The sequence below is a fragment of the Vulpes vulpes genome, chromosome 1 (assembly GCF_048418805.1).
Source record: "Vulpes vulpes isolate BD-2025 chromosome 1, VulVul3, whole genome shotgun sequence".
NCBI lineage: Eukaryota > Metazoa > Chordata > Mammalia > Carnivora > Canidae > Vulpes > Vulpes vulpes.
In genome coordinates, this window is record NC_132780.1 from 165,951,625 (window position 1) to 165,968,722 (window position 17,098).

General features: G+C 37.6%; 1 pseudogene; it reads left to right on the forward strand.

Annotated features, from left to right (window-relative positions):
• The window catches only part of LOC112926415 (putative high mobility group protein B1-like 1), a 32,006-nt pseudogene that overhangs the window by 9,420 nt on the left and 5,488 nt on the right, over positions 1-17,098 (forward strand).

Sequence of the window (17,098 nt, forward strand, 5' to 3'; positions counted from 1 at the left end):
TTGGGTTCAATCCCACTAAGATAGGTATATGTGGACTATGTCTCAGACAGTTAGTTAAATTCCTATCAAGCCCAACCATTTCACAAATAATGACAAACCCGAGACCAAAAAATATAAACAAGCAAAAACAGTAAAGTGAAGTTACTGGAAAGTGAACAAAAAAGTGAACAAGTGGATTCTGGAAGAATCAAAACTTGGAAGAATCAAAACAGATGAGTTTCCCATATTATGATTTTACCCTGAGAGCAGGCTGAAATTAGCACTACACAGTGTGTCTAAAACTCTAATACAAAACAGTCTTTCTGGCCTGAAGAATCAGAGGATGGAATTTAGAGTAGCCACAGATCCTGGAAAGTTTGGAGGGTGGGAGCTGAAAAAGAAGTAAACCAGAAAGGAAGAGCCCTGAATTCTGTTTATAAACTCTGATCAAGCCTCTGAACCATACATGAATGGGGCAGACTCCAGTACCTCAGCTAAGGACAAAAGGAATGAACAAAGAATGAGTTGCTGCCCCAGAAAAAGCATTTACAGTTTGAGTTTGACCAAGTTAATTTTCCACTTAAAAACATAATGAACAATCTTTAGAGAAATATAGACTCACTACCTAGCTTTCTATATGTCCAAGATACAATACAAAATTGCTCAATTTATGAAGAATCAGGGAGGTGTGATCCATTTTCAAGACATAAGACCATTAACCACGACCAATTCCAAAATGATCTAGACATTTAAATTGAATTTTAAGGAAGATTTTATAATTCTCCTCATTGAAATAAAAGACAATATTCTTGGGCATACGTCTATGAAGGCAAGGGAAACAAAAGCAAAAATGAACTATTGGGACTTCATAAAAAGCTTCTGCACAGCAAAGGAAACAGTCAATAAAACTAAAAGATAACCTACAGAATGGGAGAAGATATTTGCAAATGACATATCAGATAAAAGCTAGTATCCAAAATCTATAAAGAACTTTTATTTTTTTTAAGATTTATTTATTTATTCATTCATTCATTCATTCATTCATTCATTCACAAGAAACACAGAGAGAGGCAGAGGGAGAAGCAGGCTCCCTGCAGGGAGCCCAACATGGGACTCGATCCCGGGTCTCCAGGATGACACCCTGGGCTCAAGGTGGCGCTAAACTGCTGAGCCACCCGGGCTGCCCTATAAAGAACTTTTAAACCCAACAGCAAAGAAACAAACAATCCAGTCATGAAATGGGCAAAAGACATGAACAGAAATTTCACCAAAGAAGACGTACACATGGCCAACAAGTACATGAGAAAATGTTCCACATCACTTGCCATCTGGGAAATACAAATCAAAACTACAATGTGATACCACCTCACACTAGTGAGAATGATGAAAATTAACAGGACAGGAAATAACAAATGTTGGAGAGGTGTGGAGAAAGTTGCAACAGTGCAACTCTTGCACTGTTGGTAGGAATGTGAACTGATACAGCCATTCTGGAAAACTGTGTGGAGCTTCCTCAAAGAGTTAAAAATAGAGCTGCCCTACGACCCAGGAATTGCACTACTGGGGATTTACCCCAAAGATACAGATGCAGTGAAATGCCGGAACACCTGCACCCAATGTTTTTAGCAGCAATGTCCACAATAGCCAAACTGTGGAAGGAGCCTCAGTGTCCATCCAAAGATGAATGGATAAAGATGTGGTTTATATATACAATGGAATATTACTCAGCCATTAGAAAAGACGAATGCCCACCACTTGCTTCAATGTGGATGGAACTGGAGAGTATTATGCTGAGTGAAGTAAGTCAATCAGAGAAGGACAAGCATTATATGGTTTCACTCATATGGGAAATATAAAAAAAAAGTGAAAGGTAATATAGGGGAAAGGAGAGAAAATGAGTGGGTGACAAAACATGAGAGACTCTTAACTCTGGGAAATGAACAAGCGGTAGTGGAAGGGCAGGTGGGCAGGGGGATGGGGTGTCTGGGTGATGGGCACTGAGAGGGGCACTTGACAGGATGAGCACTGGGTGTTATACTATATGTTGGCAAATCGAACTCCAATAAAAAATATACATATAAAAAAATATATTCGTGGGCACCTGCATGGCTCAATGGTTGAGTGTCTGCCTTTGGCTCAGGTTGTGATCCCAGGATCCTGGGATCGAGCCCTGCATCAGGCCCCATGCAAGGAGCCTGCTTCTCCCTCTGCCTATGTCTCTGCCTCTCTCTGTGTGTCTCTCAGGAATAAATAAATAAAATCTTTAATAAAAAAATATATTTTAAAATAGAACCAGAAGGAAAATCATGAACTGGCAAAAATGCAATTTTGAAATGATAAATCTCAATGGTAGGCTTAATATTAAACTGGATATGATAGAAGAAAGAATAAGTGAACTTGAAGATCAATAGAAATTATCCAATCTGAAGGACAAAGATTTTTGTTGTTGTTGTTTTATATTACGAAGTCTCTAAAAACTTTAGAACAATAACAGAAGTCTAACATACATGTGTCAGAGTCCCCAAAGGAAAGCATAGAAAGAGAGAAGGAGAAAAAAAATTGAAATATAATGGCCAAAATTCCAAATTTGGTGAAGGACAAAAATTTACAGATTTGAAATTCAAAGAATTTTTTTAAAAGATTTATTTATTTATTTATGATGGACATAGAGAGAGAGAGAGAGAGAGGCAGAGACACAGGCAGAGGGAGAAGCAGGCTCCATGCCGGGAGCCCGATGCGGGACTCGATCCCAGGACTCCAGGTTCATGCCCTGGGCCAAAGGCAGGCACCAAACCGCTGAGCCACCCAAGGATTCCCTGATTTGAGATTGAAAATACAAAGAGAACCACACCTGGATACATCATAACTAAACTCCTAAAAAACAACAATAAAGAGAAAATCTTAAAGCAGTCAAGGAAAAATGATATATTGCAATAGGGGCAGAACTATTTGACTATGAACAGACTTCTCATCAGAAACTGTAGACATCAGAAGACAGTAAAACAAAGTGGTGATGAAAGAAAAAATACACTGTCAATTCATAATTCTATTTCCAAGAAAAATGGCTTTCAAGTATACAGTTTAAAAAAAGGCGGGGGGGAATCCTTGGGTGGCTCAGTGGTTTAGCACCTGCCTTTGGCCCAGAGCATGGTCCTGGAGTCCCAGGATCGAATCCCATATCAGACTCCTTGCGTGGAGCCTGCTTCTCCCTCTGCCTATGTCTCTGCTTCACTCTCTCTCTCTCTCTCTCTCTCTCTGTGTCTCTCATGAAAAAATAAATAAAAACCCTAAAAAATAAAATAAAGATATTTTTGCAATAGAAAACCAAAACAACTACAAGAAATGTAAAAAAGGAAAGAAAAAAACTTCTGTGGGCTGAAAAAAGTGAAACCAAGTAGAAACTCAAATCTTCAGAAAGAAAGAACTGTAGAAGTGATTACTATGGATAAATATAAAAGACTATTATTCTTTTAAAAACTATGACTATTTAAAGAAAATACAATATTGTGTTGGACAGTTTATAATATATGTAGATGTAAATCATATGACATTTATAGCATAAAGGATGGAAAAGGAGGTCATTAATCTACAAAGTTTATGGTTTCTACACTTTTATGTCAAGCAGTCATGTATATATATTACACACATATATATTTGTATATATATTGCATATATATTACTATATATATATATAGATGATAAAAAGATAAATTATAGATAAATAGAACAGAGAAATAATAGAGGACACAAACAGAAAATAAATTATAAAATAGCAACCCTAAGTCCAACCACATCAATAATTACATTAAATGTTAATGAACTATTGGGGCACCTGGGAGGCTCACTCAGTTAAGTATTTGACTCTTGATCTCAGCTCAGGTCTTGATCTCAGGGTCATGAATTCAAGTCCCCCACATTGGGCTACACCCTGGGCATGAGCCTACTTAAAAAAAATGTTAATGAACTAAATATTCCAATTAAAAGGCACAGATTGTTAGAATGAATAAAGAAGTGACACCCAACAATATGCTGTTTACAAGAGATGCACTTTAAATATAAAGACACAGGTTGAAAGGAATTAGAAAGCAAAGACAAATAATAATCATGAGAAGACTGGAGTGGTTGTATTAACATTAGACAAGACAGACTTCAAAAAGCATTCCACCAGAGAACAAGGAAGGTAGAGTTGCCCCTGCCTTCAGTGGAACAAGCACTTTTGGTACCAAGAAAGCCCTCAGACAGAAAAACAGTGACAGACATAGTGCCAAAAACTGTCTGCTGCTGTAGGTGAATGTAGTTGAGCCAAGGGAATGAAAAGAAGCTGCCAGTGGCATTTGCTACAAAGTGAATGAATAAATCGATTAAAAGAGTGGTCTTACAGTCATTGCAATACAATGAGCTCCATAGAGATCACACTGGCGTAAGTGAGAGTCAGACAGGCACTGGATGACTCTGTGCCTTGCTCAGGAAAATAATTAAACATAGGCAGAGGATTTCTTAAGAAGCCAAAACACAAAATGTCATTATATGCAATCTTTGTGCAAACTCACCGGGAGGAGCCCAAGAAAAAGATGCTTCAGTCAACTTCTCAGTTTTCTTTTATTTTTTAAGATTTTATTTATTTATTCATGAGAGACACACACAGAGAGAAAGAAACATAGGCAGAGGGAGAGGCAGGCTCCCCTGAGGAGCCCCATGTGGGAGTCGATCCAAGGACCCAGGATTACCACCTGAGCCATAGGCAGATGCTCAATCACTGAGCCACCCATGTACCCAACTTCTCAGTTTTCTAAGAAGTGCTCAGAGAGGTGGAAGACTATGCTAAACAGAAAGAAAAAGAAGACACAGCAAAGGTGGATAGGGCCCATTATGAAAGACAAATGAAAATTCATATCCACCCTACAGGGGAAATAAAAAAGTTCAAGGATCTCTGTGCACCCAACAGGCCTCCTTTGGCTTTTTTCTTGTGTTGTTTTGAGTATAACCCCAAAATCAAAGAACATCCTAGCTTATCCACTGGTGACAACGCAAAGAAACTGGGAGAGATGTAGATTAACACTGCCTTACAAAAAGAAGGCTGCTCAGGCGAAGGAAAATTATGAAAAGGAGATTGCTACATACCGAGCTCAAGGAAATCCTGGTGTGACAAAAAAACAAAAACAAACAAACAAAACAAAACAAAACAAAAAAAAACAACAGGAGCTGCTAAGCCTGAAAAAAGCAAGAAAAAGAAGGAAGAGGAGGAAGAAGAGGATGATGAAGAGGAGGAAGAGGAAGATGAAGAAGATGCAGATGAAGAAGATGATGATGATGGGTTAGTTGGTTCTTTGGCAGTTTTTTTTTCTTGTCTACAAAGCATTTAACCCCTCTATACACAACTCATTCCTTTTAAAGAAAAAAATTGAAATGTAAAGCTGCATAAGGTTTGTTTTTAAATTGTCGGTTGTCTTTTTTATATGTAATTAACACACTATCAAATATGTCTTTTTTTAAGGATTTTATTTATTTATTCATGAGAGACACAGGGAGAGAGACTGAGACTTAGGCAAAAAGAGAAGCAGCCTCCCTGAAGGAAGCCTGATGTGGGACTCAGACGGTATTTTCAGTAGCTGCTACCTTTGCCTGGGACAATATGGGGGTTGTAAAATGGCATGGAGATTTTTTTTTAAGATTTTATTTATTTTGAGCCAAAGGCAGATGCTCAACCACTGAGCCCCTGGCACGGAAATTTAAAGCAGGTTCTTGTTGGTTCACAGCAGAAACTAGTTATGTATGGGGATGGTAGTTTTGTCATGATTAGATGCAGCTTATAGGAAATAATTGTTCTATTAACTGAATACCAAAAAAGTGCAAAAGAATTTTGTAATTGCAAAAAAAAGTTGCAGCAATTTTGTTGACATCCTGAATACTTCTAAATAAATATAATTTATTATTAAAAAAAGAGTGAGGGAAGCCCGGGTGGTTCAGAGGTTTAGCACTGCCTTCGGCCCACGGTGGCATCCTGGAGACCCAGGATCGAGTGCCATGTTGGGTTCCCTGCACGGAGCCTGCTTCTCCCTCTGCCTGTGTCTATGCCTCTCTCTGTGTCTCTCATGAATAAATAAATAAAATCTTTAAAAAATAATAAAATAAATTAAAAAAGAATGATCTCGGCAAAATAAGATAAACAGAAAACTTTTCTGCTACAAATACTTAGAAACACTAGCAAATGTAACAAAATTTTTTAAATGCATAGTAAGTTTCCCAAAAAGGGACCAGAAATGAAAAATCCATGTGACAGTCAAGTGACCTGATGCCATAGCTACAGGGAAAGGAGTGAAATTTGCAGGTGGACAAGAATAGATTTTAGAACACAGCAGGTTCTATTTGTTTATTTATTTATTTATTTATTTATGTATTTATTTAATTCATGAAAGACAGAGAGAGTGAGGCAGAGACCAAGGCAGAGGGAGAAGCAGACTCCCTGAAGGGAGCTTGATGTAGGACTTGATCCCAGGACTCTGGTATGCTCAACAACTGAGCCACGCAGGTGCTCCAAACACAGCAGGTTCTTGACTCATTGACCAAAAATGTTCAGGTCCCATAGTTACAAGATGGCCCCTTTCTACTAATAGACATTCTTGGCCTCTCATTCATTCTTTAAGGCCCTGTCCAATTGGGAAGAGATTCTGTGCCTTTCAAGTTTCTTTCTCTTATAAGCAATGAAAACTGAATTGGGGGCGGAGAAAAATGAGTGAGGAGATAGAGGGAATTCTTGACTCTTTAAATGAGACTTAAGGCCTTTCTGGATTCAGCACTCAAATAACAGCAATATGACCTCTTATTCATCCATCTCTCAACTTTCCTCTGTTGGCTTTCTTCATGGAGATTTATTCCACATCATAGCAAGATGGTAATTAGTATCTCTAAGATTACTGTTTTACTACTCCTTGTCCAACAAATAAGAAAGCTTCTCTTTCACTGTAGACAAACAGAAGTTCTGACTCTGTTTAGTCCAAATGGGTGACACGCCCATTCCTAAACCAATTACCTCAGAGATGCATTATTTTGATTTCCCAGTTAAGTCATATTCCTACTCCTGGAACACAGGCTGGAATCATCTACTTAGGCTGTTGTAGCAGATACTTTGGTACTCTCTTGCCATTCTTCTCATTTCAGCCTCAGCCACGATAGAAACTTTGTACATGCTGAATCCACCTCACCTCAACACTGGCCCCGTGTTTCCCTACTTTTCTGCCCACTGCTTTCTAAAGCTTGAGAAGTTTGCTCAACTCACACACAGGCCCAGGCTAAGAGTGCAGGGAAATTAATGTCCCTAGTGACAACATTCAACCAACTAGAGGTGAGCATAGCAGATAATTATAGATATTACAAACCTCCAGGGCCCCAACCTTCTATCTACTTAGAGACAGGTCAAGCCTTCTCATCTACTCTAAAGAAATTCCCAAGAGTCTTCTACAATTTCCAATTGGAGTGCCAAAAGACAGCAAAACATGGATTCTAGTTCAGCTCTTTTCTCCTTTTCTTCCTTTTTTTCAAAAGTAATACAAGTTCAAATTCATCAACTCTATTCTTCCACAAACAACAGCAATCTCTTTTCAGATTCTACCACTCTTAAGCTACTTGCACATCATGTGCTGGCTGCCAAAGTTTCTGTCCTCTCTGTCAGAATCAGCTTTGAGTACAAAAGCTCTACTCAATTTACCTTGATTTCATTACCTTTTGATTAATATCCGCAACCAAAAGGCCTAAAGAAGTATAACATTATCTTTCATTCCAACTCTAATATTAGACCTTTTGTTGTGTAGGATCTGGAGAATGATCATGAGCACAAACAGTATAGGAACTTGTAATGTTTTCTCAACCAGTAGCCAACTTTATTCAAGAATCTCTTCCATCCACCCCAAAAAAGTTCTACACTCCTTTTATTTAATTAAAATCCCTCTGTAAGGAAACATTTCAGCTTCAAAAGTGTTACTCTCCCCCTTTAGCCAGTAAAATGTAAACAGTCTCTTACCAAACATTTTCTTGCATCTTACATTTTCTGGACCATAGCCTAATCCATCGATGCATGAGTATATAAGCCTGTCTAGAATGACATGTCTGTGACGGCAGCTGCTAGATCAAGTCAAGATCCCAAAGAAGTTTCCAGTGAGAATATTCCATCTGCTAACTTAAACAGGCAAACTGCACCAAACTGCACCTCAATTCCAAGTTAATACCAGTATGATTATATCTCATGTCTCAAAAAGTTGCCTTGTGCCCTAGTCTTGGCACAGACACAGATAGCACTTCTCTTCTCCAACACTGCCAGATAATTCCCACTAAAGTCATTCCTTAGAGTGAACTTCTACCTCCATGGAGTACAATTCTCAAACAAATCATTACTTAATAGAAAAGAAACACTCTCTGGGTAAAGGGTATTGGGAGATAATAGGCTTCTAGTTATTCTTTTTATTCATTCCAGTTATGGAATGAATAAGTCATGGAAATAAAAAGCATAGCATAAGGAATATAGTCAATGATATTGTAATAGCATAATATGACAGATGGTAGCTACATTTGTGGGGAGCATAGCATAATGTATAAGCTTGTCAAATCACTATGTTGTACACTTGAAACTAATGTAATGTGTGTCACTCAAATAAAAAGAAAAAAAAAGAAACATTTTCTGATTCATTGTCCCAGCACATTATAACAAAGGTAAAATCATGACTCTTGTACAAATATGTACAATAAATACATATCAATTTTTTTACTTACCATATTAGTTAATTAGAGAATGATTAAGATGTCACAACCAGTTCAAAGGAGAAGCCAAAGAGCAAGCACCTATATAAACAATCAAGAATACTGAAATGACTTCACTAATAGATGCAAAGCTGACTTCTACCAGAAAAAAAAAAAAACATGTTTTTTCAACTTTATTTTTTAATTATTTTCTGTAATTGGGTTCCACACCCAGTATGGAGCCCAGTGTGGGGCTTGAACTTACAACGCTGAGATCAAGACCTGAGCTGAGATCAAGAGTTGGACTGAGCCACGCAGGTGCCAAAAAACCTCCATATTTTTAAAGTTTTTTTTTTCAAAGATTTTATTTATTTATTTGCGAGAGGGAGCAGAACAGGGAAAGGAGTAGAAGAAGAGGGAAAAGCAGACCCCCTGCTGAGCAGGGCACCTGACATGGGGTTGGATCCCAGGACCCTGGGATCATGATCTGAGCCAAAGGCAGTTAACCAACTGAGCCACCCAGGTGCCCCTACATTATTTAAGTTTTTATTTTAATCACCCAGTGCTCATCACAAGGACCCTCCTTAATCCACGTCACCTATTTCACCCACCCCTCTGCCCCCCTGCCCTCTGGTACCTTCAGTTTGTTCTCTATAGTTAAGAGTCTGTTTCTTGGTTTCTCTCTCTCCCTCTCTCTCTTTTTCCCCTTTGCTCATTTGTTTTGTTTCTTAAATTCCACATAAGATTGAAATCATATATTTGTCATTCTCTGACTTACATCAGTCACTTAGCATTATACTCTCTAGCTCCATCCATGTTGTTGCAAATGGCAAGATTTCATTCTTTTCATGGCTAAGTAATATTTCATCGTGTACATATGCTACCTCTTCTTTATCCATTCATCAGTTGATGGACATGTGGGCTGCTCCCACATCTTGACTATTGTAAATAATTGCTATAATGCTGCATCATAGGGATGTATGTATCTTTTTGAATTCATGTTTTTGTATTCTTTGGGTAAATCCAGGAGTCTGATGGCTGGATCATAGAATAGTTCTATTTTTAACTTTTTAAAAAAATATTTTATGTATTTATTCATGAGAAACACAGAGAGAGAGAAGCAGGCTCCATGCAGGGAGCCCAGCGTGGGACTCAATCCCGGGACTCCAGGATCACACACTGAGCTGGAAGGCAGACACTCAACCACTGACCCACCCAGGCGTCCCTATTTTTAGAATTTTTTAAAAACCCATAGGGTTTTCCAGAGTGCTTGTACGAGTTTGCATTCCCACCAATAGTGCAAAAGGGTTCTTTTTTCCTCCACATCCTCATCAACATCTGTTGTGTCTTATGGTTTTTATTGTAGCCATTCTTACAGGTGCAAGGTGATAGCTTACTGTAGTTTTGATTTGCATTTCCCTGATGATAAGTGATGATGAGCATTTTTCATGTGTCAGCCATCTACATGTCTTCTTTGGAGAAATGTCTGTTTATGTCTTCTGCCCATTTTTTTGATTGGATCTTTTGGTTTTTGGGTGTTGGATTTTATAAGTTCTTTAGGATTTTATAAGTTCTTTATATATTATGGATACTAACCCTTTATCATATATGTCACTTGCAAACTGTTCTCCCATGCCATAGGCTGTCTTTTAGTTTTGTTGATTATTTCGTTCCTATGCAGAAGCTTTTTATTTTAATGTAGTCCCAATAGTTATTTTTGCTTTTGTTTCCCTTGCATCAGAGGACCTATCTAGAAAAAAGTTGCTACAGATGATGTCAGAGAAATTGTTGCCTGTACTCTTCTCTAGGATTTTTATGGTTCCAGGCCTCACATTTAGCTCTTTAGCCCATTTTGAATTTATTTTTGTGTACGATGTAAGAAAATGGTCCAGTTTCATTCTTCTGCATATTGGTGTCCAGTATTCCCAACACCACTTGTTGAAGACTGTCTTTTATTCCATTGGATATTGTCTCCTGCTTTGTTAAAGATTAATTGACCATATAAGTGTGGGTTTATTTCTGAGTTCTCAACTCTGTTCTATTGTATCTCTGATCTCTACTCTGATCTATGTATCTACCTTTGTGCCAGTCCCATACTGTTTAGTTACTACAACTTGTTTATTTTTAAAAACGTTTTATTTATTTATTCATGAGAGACAGAGAGAGAGAGGCAGAGACACACACAGAGGGAGAAGCGGGCTCCATGTAGGGATCCCAATGCAGGACTTGATCCTGGGACCCCAGGATCATGCCCTGGGCTGAAGGCAGATGCTCAATCACTGAGCCACCCAGGCATCCCTGGTCACTACAACTTTGTAATAAAACTTGAAGTCTGGAATTGTGATGCTTCCAGCTTTGCTTTGCTTTTTCAAAGTTGCTTTGTCTATTTGGGGTCTTTTGTGGTTTCATACAAATTTTAGGATTGTTTGCTCTAGTTCTATGAAAAATGCTGTTTGTATTTTGATAGAGATTGCATTAAATGTGTAGATTGCAATGGGTAGCATAGACATTTTCATAATATTAATTCTTCCAATCCATGAACATGGAATATTTTTCCATCTCCTTGTGTCTTCCTCAATTTCTTTCAGAAGTGTTCTGTAGTATTTAGGGTATAGATCCTTTACCTCTTTGGTTAGGTTTATTCCTAGATATCTTACGCTTTGGGGTGCAATTGTAAATGGGATTGATTCCTTAATTTCTCTTTTTTCAGTCTCATTGTTAGTGTATAGAAATGCCACTGATCTCTGGGCATTAATTTTGTATCCTGCCACACTGCCAAATTGCTGTATGAATTCTAGCAATCTTGGGGTGGAGTCTTTTGGGTTTTCTATGTACAGTATCATGTCATCTGCAAAGAGGGAGAGTTTGACTTCTTCTTTGCCAATTTGAATGCCTTTTATTTCTTTTTGTTGCCTGATTGCTGAGGCTAGGCCTTCTAGTACTATGTTGAATAGCAGTGGTGAGAGTGAACATCCTTGTCATGTTCTTGATCTTAGGGGAAAGGCTCCCAGTGTTTCCCCATTGAGAATGATATCTGCTGTGGGCTTTTCGTAGATGGCTTTTAGGATGCTGAGGAATGTTCCCTCTATCCCTACACTTTGAAGAGTTTTGATCAGGAATGGATGCTGTATTTTGTCAAATGCTTTCTCTGCATCTATTGAAAGGATATTATGGTTCTTGTTCTTTCTCTTGGTATGATCTATCACGTTGATTGCTTTACAAGTGTTGAACCAGCCTTGCATCCTGGGGATAAATCCCACTTGGTCATGGTGAATAATCCTCTTAATGTACTATTGGATCCTATTGGCTAGTGTCTTGTTGAGATTTTTTGCATTTGTGTTCATCAGGGATACTGGTCTATAATTCTCCTTTTTGGTGAGGTCTTTGTCTGTTTTGGAATTAAGGTGATGCTGGCCTCATAGGACAAGTTTGAAAGTATTCCATCCTTTTCTATCTTTCGGAACAGCTTTAGTAGAATAGGTATTATTTCTTCTTTAAACGTTTGATAGAATTCCCCTGGGAAGCCATCTGGCCCTGGACTTTCATGTCTTGGGAGGTTTTTGATGACTGCTTCAATTTCCTCCCTGGTTATCTGCCTATTCTGGTTTTCTATTTCTTCTTGTTTCAGTTTTGGTAGTTTGTGGTTTTCCAGAAATGCGTCCATTTCTTCTAGATTGCCTAATTTATTGGCGTATAGCTGCTCATAATATGTTTTTAAAATAGTTTGTATTTCCTTGGTATTGGTGGTGATCTCTCCTTTTTCATTCATGATTTTCTAAATTAGAGTCTTTTCTCTTTTGTTTTTAATAAGGCTGGCTAATGGTTTATCTATCTTATTAATTCTTTCAAAGAACCAACTCCTGGTTTTGTTTATCTGTTCCACAGTTCTTGTGGTCTCATTGAGGTCTGCTCGAATCTTTATTAACTCTCTTCTCTTATGTGTAGGTTTTATTTGCTGTTCTTTCTCCAGTTCCTTTAGGTACAAGGTTAGCTTGTGTATTTGAGTTTTTTTCCAGTTTTTTGAGGGATGCTTGTATTGCGATGCATTTCCCTCTCAGGACTGCTTTTGCTGTATCCCAAAGATTTTGAACGATTGTATCTTCATTCTCATTAGTTTCCATAAATCTTTTTAATTTTTCTCTAATTTCCTGGTTGACCCTTTCATCTTTTAGCAGGATGGTCTTTAACCTCCACGTGTTCGAATTTCTTCCAAATTTCTTCTTGTGATTGAGTTCTAGTTTCAAAGCCTTATGGTCTGAAAATATGCAGGGGACAATCCCAATCTTTTGGTATTGGTTAAGACCTGATTTGTGACCCAGTATGTGGTCTATGCTGGAGAAAGTTCCATGTGCATTTGAGAAGAATGTGTATTCAGTAGCATTTGGATGTAAAGTTCTGTAAATATCTGTGAAATCCATCTGGTCCAGTGTATCATTTAAAGCTCTTGTTTCTTTGGAGATGTGCTTATAACACCTGTCATTTGTAGAAAGCGCTGTGTTGAAGTCTCCCAGTATAAGTGTATTATTATCTAAGTATGTCTTAACTTTCATTATTAATTGATTGATATACTGGGCAGCTCCCACATTAGGGGTATAAATATTCATGATTGTTAGGTCCCCTTGTTGGATAGATCCTTTAAGTATGATATAGTGTACCTCTTCATCTCTTACTACAGTCATTGGGATAAACTTTAATTTATCTGATATTAGGATTGCTACCCCTGCTTTCTTTTGAGGACCATATGAATGGTAAATGGTTCTCCAACCTTTTATTTTCAGGCTGTAGCTGTCCTTAGGTCTAAAATGAGTATCTTGTAGACAGCAAATAGATGGGTCTTGCTTTTTTATCCAGTCTGAAACCCTGCATGTTTTGATGGGCTCATTAAGCCCATTCATGTTCAGAGTTACTTTGAAAGATATGAATTTAGTTCATCATCATACCTATTCAGTCCCTGTTTTTGTGGCTTATTTCTTTGGGCTTCCTCTTTCTTTTACAGAGTCCCCCTTAATATTTCTTGCAGAGCTGGTTTGATGGTCACATATTCTTTCAGTTTCTGCCTATCTTGGAAGCTCTTTATCTCTCTATCTATTCTGAATGAGAGCCTTGCTGGATAAAGTATTCTTGGCTGCATGTTCTTCTCATTTAGGACCCTGAATATATCCTGCCAGCCCTTTCTGGCCTGTCAGGTCTCTGTGGAGAGGTCTGCTGTTAATCTAATATTTCTCCCCATATAAGTTAGGAATCTCCTGTCTCTTGCTGCTTTAAGGATTTTCTCTTTATCTTTGGAATTTGGAAGTTTCACTATTAAATGTCAAGGTGTTGAACGGTTTTTATTGATTTTAGGGGGGCAGATCTCTATTTCCTGGATCTGAATGTGTGTTTCCCTCCCCAAGTTAGGGAAGTTCTCAGCTATGATTTGTTCAAATATACTTTCTAGTCCTCTGTCCCTTTCAGCACCCTCTGGAACCCCAATTAAATGTAGATTTTTCCTTCTGAGGCTGTCATTTATTTCCCTTAACCTTTCCTCATGGTCTTTTAATTGTTTTTCTCTTTTTTCCTCAGCTTTCTTCCTTGCCATCAACTTGTCTTCTATGTTGCTCACTCCTTCTTCCACCTCATTAACCCTCATCGTGAGGACCTCCAGTTTGGATTGCATCTCATTTAATTGATTTTTAATTTCAGCCTGATTAGATCTAAATTCTGCAGTCATGAAGTTCTTGAATCTTTTATGCTTTTTTCCAGAGCCACCAGTAGCTTTATAATTGTGCTTCTGAATTGGCTTTCGGACATCAAATTATAATCCAAATTCTGTAACTCTGTGGGAGAGAGTATTGTTTCTGATTCTTTTGTAGTGAGTTCTTCTTTCTAGTCATTTTGCTCAGTGCAGAGTGGCTAAAAATGAGTTGTACTTGTTAGAAGTGCAAACTCTTCTCTCTGTAGAGTTCTAGCTGTTCTCTCTTTAAACCTTGGGCCAAATTTGTAGGTTTTCAGGATGATTTGAAAGTTATCTAGGTAAGTTAGTGGGGCCGGGTGACTTGGGGACCCTACTTCTCCGCCATCTTGCCCCACCCTCCAGGAATATTTAGTTTAAACAAGCACTTATTTAACTCTATAAGTCAATCAGAACAGAGCTTGTTTAAGAGATTATGTAATCTAACTTATTAATATTCTCAAGAGATAAGAAAACATTTTATGCTCCCCAAAATGAGGAAAAGGCCTTTCCATATTACAAACACTCAGATACACTGGTACATAGATATAGCCATATAGCAAATTTATAGCTTCAGTTCCATGTGGTAATAATAAACACACAAATACAAAAACTCACCAGAGTAGATATCAAAGAGCTATTCTCTTTCCTAGTGAGCACAAAATTCTTACTTGATTTGAACTCATAATAAACAGACACAAAAAAGAGAGAAACAAATCAAATTTCCTATCATCTCTCACCCAATAGAAAAAAAAATCTATCATGCATTTACAGAGATTAGTATACCATCGGACCAAATTCTTTACCATTGCTGCCATTAGTAGGGAATACTTTGTTGTCACACACAAACCCCAAACAAAACAAAGCATAAAATCTGCAGAGAGGAAAAACCTGGAGAAATAGAGTCAGTCAAATTAAAACTCTACTATCACTTGGAATTATTCTGGGATCCATGAAAAGCTGTGCCTGGGCTTATATAGCCCATGAGGTGCTTGCTTATTCATTCATTCGTTCGTTCGTTCATTCATTTATGAGAAAAGGAGAGAGCATGTGCAAGCAAGGAAGACAGGAAGGGCAGAGGAGGAGGGAAAGGGAGAGGGAATCATAAGTGGACTGTGCTAAGTGTGGAACCCCACACAGGGCTTGATCATGACCCTAATTATGACCTGAGCCTAAACCAAGAGTGGAATGCTTAACCAATTGAGCTACCCAGGTGCCCTGAGGTGCACTTTTCTAGAAATGCAGTTTGCTTGGCTTTGTCACTGGGCATCTCACTAAATGATCACCAAAACTCTTAAGGATGATTTTCAATATAAAATTATGACTATTTTGCAAATAACAGTGAAATCATATCAAAGATTTAACTCATTGATTAATGAGGGAGCCAGAAAGATGTTACAAATGGTTCAAAGAAGAATCTAAAGAACAGACATATATATAGGTCCTACATATAGGCCATCAAAAATGCAGAAATAATTTGGTAATAGATATAAAAATGAGTCTCTTAGGGGAGGCCTCTCCACCAGACAAAACTCATTTTTTATTACTTTCAATTTCCTCCAATTTACAGCATTTAAAAGAGCTCTATTAAAGACAATGAATGATAACAGACCACTACAGCATCAGGTAATCTGGAGGGATTAACTAAAGAATGTCTAGTATTCCATTGAAAAGACACTCAGTAATCTTTTTTCTTTTTTTCTCCATTTCAAAATCTTTCACAATTTTGCCTGACAATTCACAAAGTACTATTAAGACAAAAAAGAACAAGAAAAAATTTTATGTAATGATGTGGAAAGATATCCACTATTATTAAGTTACAAAAGAAGTAAGGAGCAGAGATGGTCTCATTAAGTAAAAAGGATGTGGGAATAAAGAATATGTATAGTTTGTATACATATGAATAAAATACCTCTAAAGATTTTTAAATACCAACACTATTGATTGGTTCTAGCAAAAGTAAAAGGGTGATAAAGGATCAGTGGTGAGAAACTTTTCAATGTATGTACATATATATCTTTTTTTATTTTGTTTTGTTCCCTTTTTATCTTTTTTTATTTTGAATTTTAAAATGTCAGTTATATTTTCTAGTAAGCTAATTTTTTTAAGTAAAAAAATAGGGATCCCTGAGTGGTGCAGCGGTTTGGCGCCTGCCTTTGGCCCAGGGTGTAATCCTGAAGACCTGGGATCGAATCTCATGTTGGGCTCCTGGTGCATGGAGCCTGCTTCTCCCTCTGCCTGTGTCTCTGCCTCTCTCTCTCTCTGTGTGACTATCATAAATAAATAAAATTTAAATAAATAAATAAATAAATAAATAAATAAATAAATAAATAGCAAAGAGCCTACATACTTCTATTTTCTAAGTAACCACAAATCTCCCTCTACTTTTTAGAGTCTCTTTTCCTTACCGACTTCCTAATTCTTTATTCTTTATATCTGTTTTTCAGTACATAATGCATAATGTGACTAAATAGTCATATTCTTAGAACTCCCTTTTCATTAAAATTTCACAGCAAAATCCTTGAACCTGATAGTCAAATCTTTTTTCTTTTTAAATTTTTTTTTTTTTTTTTTTTTTTTTAGGATAGTCACACAGAGAGAGAGAGAGAGAGGCAGAGACACAGGCAGAGGGAGAAGCAGGCTCCATGCACCGGGAGCCCGACGTGGGACTCCATCCCG